General features: G+C 40.3%; 1 non-coding gene across 1 annotated transcript; it reads left to right on the forward strand.

The window, feature by feature from the left end:
• Nucleotides 1–6,187: 6,187 nt before the first annotated feature.
• TRNAT-AGU (transfer RNA threonine (anticodon AGU)) lies at nt 6,188–6,258 on the forward strand. Its single transcript has one exon. It is a non-coding gene; the product is annotated as a tRNA-Thr (tRNA).
• The last annotated feature ends 846 nt before the right edge of the window (nt 6,259–7,104 follow it).

A 7,104-nucleotide genomic window follows, 5' to 3' on the forward strand; every position in this document is an offset into this window, starting at 1 on the left:
GTACAAAATCAAAACTTACTGCCAGAGAGGGGTTCAGAATCTATGCTATCATTAGCATGTAGTGAGTTGGCATGGTGGTTTCAACATCTTCCCCAAAAATCTGACAAAGTGACCAATACATGCCTTTAGCCCTCAGAGTGAAAATATTTAAAGAGAAGGACTCCATGGTACTAGGGCCTACAACAGTTAGCCCTCCTATTTTGATAAAAAGTTATTTCAAAGGGCCACTCTTGAGGTGATCTCTCTGCACATTATAAACCTGGGCCTGAGTATCAAAATTGATTGGCTCTAAATAATTTGATACCTCACTGAGTTTAAACACCTTCCTAAATTCATCATCATTTACCTCAATTAAAGCTCCCCCATTTACATTTCTAACACATTTAGCAACAGGGTCATAGTTATTTGCAATCTGGGTTAATAAATCTACATCCATAAAAAACCCTAGGGACTATGAGCTTTCCCACATCTAACTCCCATATACTATTCATTGGAGTAGAGGAATATCTTTGGCCAAATCCCACTTTGAAGAGTCCCAGACCTGATATCCATATCTGTGAATCCCTTAACCAGTTCCCTTTATCATACAAACCATCTCTAATTCTTAAATGGGGGGCCTTGGGTGCTAATTCTTTAATCTTAGCAGCGACATTTGTAGACATGGTTAATTGTTCTAAGAAATCATCACATATAGCTCTATCCTAATAATTTACCTTCCCTGTGAAATCTCTTTGAGGTGCCATCTTTGAATTACAACTATTTCAACTTAAACTTCAAATAGACCTTTGAGAGTTTAAGCACCCAATGATACCAATTCAAACTATAACTTTTAAAATGTGTGCAGAACTTACTTGTTGCCTGAAGAAATTCGCTCTACGCAATGGTTCCTCTACAAAATTCCTTGAAATGATACTAAAATTTCATTGATGTGAGGCTTAATACGATAACAGAGCATTGAATTGTGACATTAATCCAAATTCTTCGGAAATCAATTCGTAATTGACTTTGAAAAAAGGCTCCAACGGACCACAAAGAAATTCTCAGTGTCCTAGCTTTTCGCTATTTTGTGAAAGCTAAAAACCTCGCATCTTTGCCATGCGAAACAATACCGTCCATCAAATCCTCTACAACTTGTACATTCCTTACCTTACCTAGGTCATGTTGCTTAAAAACGGGCCCCACCTTCCTTTCGTTGCTTCGCGAAGGATAAACCTTGCACATCTCTTTCATGCAAAACAACGCTGGTCATTGGATCTTCTACCGTCTACTCGATCTTTACCTTTTACGGTGACCGCTAGTCTTTTTCACTAACCGCACACAACCATCACCGCTAAAGGTTTTCGCTATTTCGCAAAGGTTAAAAACCCTGCATCTTTGGGCTGTGAAACAGTGCTTATCGTTGGATCACTTTTGAGATGTGCGGCCTTTAACATCCCTTAACCTTCAGAGTGGGCCCTCTGCATGGAATCCACTTGCCCTATTGATTGCTGGTAGATAGCTCTTACATGTCAGCCATTTATTCATTTAAGAACTCCATCGGACTCCACATCTAGACTACCACGTGTTTTATTTAACCGTGAATTTCATCACCATCGCCGCTCAATCGAAGTGGGCCATTCACCATCCTTAGGAGCCACATGTCCTACCAACAGGTCATCCTTTTTGCTCTAGCTAGACATCCAGCTATACTGCCACATCATCCACCACATAGTTGCCAGCTCCTTTTCGCCACTTTGCAAAGAGTAAACTTCATGTTGCTTCAGGCTGCGAAACAACGTGGGCCATCCGATCAACTCCAAGTTGATCAGTCTTTAATAACTGGGAATTGTCTATCTGTCAAGCCTACCATCCTTTTGCTACTTCACGAAGGATTTAAAAACATGCTATTTTGCCCAGCGAAATAGCACAGACAATTGGATCTATCTCAAGATGCACCCCTTTTACCTTTCAAAGCAAACCTTTCACTGGGCCCACTATCTTTTCACCACTTCGTGAAAGGTAAGTTCCATACATCTCTACTTCATGAAACAACATGCACCATCAGATCAACTAAAACCTACATGATCTTTAGGAAACCCGACAAGGAAATAAAACTTAGGGGAAGGCACAGAAATAAAATATATTTAAAGCCTTGCCTAGGATAAATGTAAAAGGGGGTACCCTTTTTCATGGTGGAGCGATCCTTCCACTTAAGTGGAAAAAGTAACATGGAAATAGAACGCATAGACTTCAGATAGAAAAGGGTAAGTTGCAGAACCTTAAACCCTTAGACCAAAACCCTCAGAGGCAAAAACTGAAGTACAAGGCACAATTTTGCAGATTATAACGGATTAGAGAACAAAGTCACCCAATAATCAAAATAGTGACAACAGATAGTGCTAAGTTTATCAGGCTAGCCTTTTCCAATTGAAGGTCAAAAACTCAAACCATATTTAAACTATTACATACAAACATTTAACGAATATAGACAAAGGTTTCAAAATTAACCAAATGACAATGAAGTCGTAAATAGCAAAGAGTTGAAGTCTCTTAAAATATGGCAATATGTTATGCAAAGGACACCTTCCTTTTAGAATATTTGAGAACAAATATGTATATCCCGACACAGTGAAAATAAAATGAATGAAACGAAACAAACAAACAAAACAAAAGGAAAACAAGCATGCAGCAAAGTAGAAACACCACAAACATGCAAAAACCCAAACAAGCAACAAAGCAAAAACAACTAATCTACTATATACAACAGGTCAAACTTCATTAGGGGTTAATCGAAGTAATGTTTGAGGAATTGACCATTGATGGGAAATGGTACAAGCTCTCCAATCAAAGAGCTTAACCTAAAGGTGTTATCCCCTAAAAGTTTGGCTATTTGGTAAGGACCTAACCACAACCTTTCAAACTTGTGGTGATCACCTTTCTTTCCCTTGGCCTCATCTCATAATAAGACTAGGTTAGATATCCAAAAATCTTTCACCTTAGCCCTCTTGTCAAACCATCGCTTAACAACAACTTGGTGCTTGGCAAAGTGTTGTAGAGTATTAATCCTTTTTTCGTCAAGTCTTAATAAATTTAAGAGGCAAACTTCTACCTGATCCTTAATTTTAAGTTCTTTCATTAATTGGAGGTCCGGTATTTGTAAGTTGATTGGGAAGATAGGGGTTTGGCCATAAACAAGGTAATATGGAGAATTTCCCAAGGCAGCTTTTACTCTGGTTCGATCAGCCCATAAGGCATATCTCAACTAATTATGCCAATCCCTAGAATTTTTCTCAAGTAGCTTTTTAATGACATCTAGGATGTTCTTGTTCGTAGATTCAGCTACTCTGTTACCTTGCGGGTAGTAGTTGAATGAAAATTTCAATGCCACTTTATATTCATATGACCATTGCATCAACTATGTAGAAGTAAAAGCAGGGCCATTGTCACATACCAAAGTGAATGGCGTACCAAACCTGGTGATGATGTGCTCTTCAATAAATTTCAAGACTACCTTAGCAGTAGTATTTTGACATGTAATGGCTTCCGTCCACCAAATGCAGTAATCCATCACAGTAAGAATGAACTTATGTCTTGTAGACAAGTTAGGATTAATGACACCTATGAAATCCAGTGCCCATTGGGTAAAAGGTCTTACCTCAAACACTGGTTGGAGAGGCATGGCAGGATTCCTCTCCCTGGAAGCTGTAGTTTGGTACGTGTGATAGTGACAAACATGCTCATGAGTATCCTTAAATATAGTAGGCTAGTAATATCCATCCTTCAAGATTTAATGTCCAGTGGCATCCGCTGACCCATGACTTGTACCATATTTCCAATGAAATTCCTCAATCATGTTATGGGCTTCTTGATGATCAAGACAACGAAGGTAAATAACTTCATAATTCTTTCTATAAATTATTGAATCCTTGATCATATAATTGGCACTTTTGATCCTTAATTCTCATCTTTGCATGGTTGTCAACCCCTCTAGACACCTATTATTCAGCAATATAAAAACCAAATCCATGTACCATGAGTCTTCAGTGAATCACTCCAACGTGTACTGTTGGCACTGGATTTGAGGAATATCAGTCACCATGGCTTGAGACAATCCTTGGCCTCAGACCAACTTCATTGGATGCATCTCTAAATCAAATTCTTGTAATATTGCCATCCCTTTCCCTTGGTGTTCTCCCAGCTCAGACTGCATGAGCAATGACTTCACCGCTTGATCAGGGACAATCGCATAGATTTTACTCCTCGGGATATAATGTCTGAATTTTTGACTGCTCTCACTAACACAAAAGCCTATTTTTCAAGAGAAGAGTATCTAACCTCAGCACTTTTGAAAGGAGAGCTCATAAATGAAATGGGTTTCTCGTCCCCCGCTTGCCTCTCCATCAAAACAGTTGCTCCCAAGTGTAACGAAGAAAAATAATATATATAAAATGACAGAGTGTAGTCCAGGCTAGTTAACATGGGAGCATCAGTGATGGATTTCTTGATCTGGGTGAAAGCCTCTTTTGCTTCAGTTGTCCATTCTACCTTAGCATCCTTCTTCATCATTTCATTTAACGGCTTGACTATCTCTACAAACCCAGTGATTAACTTTTTGATAAAATTGATCTTCCCAAAGAAAGATCTCATCTCCTTTTACTGTCGGGCATTTGTAACTTCAACAATGCTTCTACCCAATCTTGGTCTATAGATATCCCCCTCTTAGAGATTACGTGGCTGAGTAGCTTTCCTTCAGCCACTCCAAATACACGTTTCTTGGGGTTAAGGGAAATCTTATATCTTCAACATCTTTCCAATACTTTTGGATGTGGTCTGGGTGATCTTCTCTGACCTTAGAAAATATAGTCCGGTCGTCCATGTATATAATAATACACTTGCCAATCAGATCATTGAAGGTCATATCCATTGCTCTTTGGAAGGTCACTCCAGCATTAATTAACCCAAATGGCATCCTTTTGTATGCATATGTTCTCCACTTCGTTGTAAACGACATCTTCATATGATCCTCATAATTCACCAAAACATGGTTATATCCAGAATAACCATCTAAAAATGACATCATTTATGAACCATTTACTATTTGTAGTACCTCATCCAGAGAAGGGAGTGGGTAATTATCTTTCTCAGATGCCTTGTTGAGATTGTGAGAGTCCACAAAAAGCTGTATTTCTCCATTCTTTTTCCTTACTGGTACCAAATTGGCTACCCAAGTAGAATGTTGTACCAGAAAAATAATCTTGGCAGAGAGCAACTTTTGTACTTCCTTGAAAATCAAGGGTTCTATTAGTGAATTAACTGGTCATTGCTTCTGCTTGAATGACTTTATGTTAGGTTTTAGGGGTGTTGGTGTTGGAAATAAGCCACACCCGGACCGATGATGGACTAGTCCAAGAGGGGCCAGTAGCTCAATGGTAGAGCACTCTAGAAGCATATGAAAGGTCCTAGGTTTGAGTCCTAGTTGGTCCATGTCTCAACATGGCATCAAAGCGAGGTCCAGGCTAGGATCCCCAAGCACATGAGAGGTGTAGCTTAAGGGGGGATGTTAGTGTTGGAAATAAGCCACACCCAGACCGACAATGGACTGGTCCAAGAAGGGCCAGTAGCTCAGTGGTAGAGCACTCCAACAGCGTATGGAAGGTCCTAGGTTTGAGTCCTAGTTGGTCAATGTCTCAACATGGTATAAGAGCCAGGTCTAGGCTAGGATCCCCAAGCACACAAGAGGTATGGCTTAAGGGGGGGTGTTGGTGTTGGAAATAAGCCACACCCAGAACGACGATGGACTGGTCCAAGAGAGGTCAATAGCTCAATGGTAGAGCACTTCAGCAGCATATGGAAGGTCCTAGGTTTGATTCCTAGCTAGTCTATGTCTCAACATGGTATCAGAGCCAAGTCCAGGCTAGGAACCCCAAGCACACGAGAGGTATGGCTTAAGGGGGAGGTGTTGGTATTGGAAATAAGCCACACCCAGACCGATGATAGATTGGTCCAAGAGGGGCTACTATCTTAGTGGTAGAGCACTCCAGCAGTGTATGGAAGGTCTTAGGTTTGATTCTTAGTTGGTCCATGTCTCAACATGGTATCAGAGCCATGTTCAGGCTAGGATCCCCAAGCACACGAGAGGTGTGGCTTAAGGAGGGTGTTGGTGTTGGAAATAAGCCACACTTGGACCAACAATGGACTAGTCCAAGAGGGGCCGGTAGCTCAGTGGTAGAGCACTCCAATAGTGATGGAAGGTCCTAGGTTCGAGTCCTAGATGGTCCATGTCTCAACAATGGGGATAACATGGGTGATGATCGATGTATCAAACATTTTTAAATCTTTGTACCCCCATGCTACTACTGTTGGCATTTTGGCACTAAGTTGGCATTGATGTCAACTAGCATGATGGAGATTCACATAAGGGTGAGAATAAAGAAAGAAGGCCTACCGATAAAGTAAAAATTGGTCTGAAGGTTGGCTACTTGTTTATGGTGAAGAGGCAGAATGTGGATGTTGTCACAAACCACTGAGGTGAAGATATACTTCTAGTATAGTGTGCTCTATCGGTTAATAGAAGAAGAAATATCTATCAGCAAAGGGATGTACCGGTATATTTTTGTCAGATCAACTATGGTTGGTGGGCCATGTCTTGATTGTTGTGATGCTATGTGGAGCAGAGGTGGCAAACGTGTTGTGGTTGGTGAAGCCTCATCGACAGGGTCAATGAAATAGATAATCACCATTAATGAAGGAGCCACAAATCAAAGGATTGTATCGAACTGATTGTGGCTTGAGGAAGAAGGAATGACAGAGGAAGATCAGAGAGTAGTTGGTGCATGAATCTATGCAAAGAAAATCTGATTCCAGAAGTCCTCGAAAAGGAAACTTTTGAAGCACTTTATGTGTCGACTGATTTCATGACAGAAGATCTGATTCGAGATTTCTATTTCCAGAAAAATGTGCATTGGATAATGGAAACCATGTGTAGGTACATCCTTCAAGGATAGGTGATTGATCTGAGATAGGTGGGATTGGATCTCATGAAGATTGTGTCGAAAAAAAGAAACCCTGACCACTCAAGTTTTTGAATTGTGTTTTGGTGGGAAATCATTGTATAAGAAATGGGAG

Source organism: Cryptomeria japonica, chromosome 11, assembly GCF_030272615.1.
Source record: "Cryptomeria japonica chromosome 11, Sugi_1.0, whole genome shotgun sequence".
In the NCBI taxonomy this organism is placed as follows: Eukaryota; Viridiplantae; Streptophyta; class Pinopsida; order Cupressales; family Cupressaceae; genus Cryptomeria; species Cryptomeria japonica.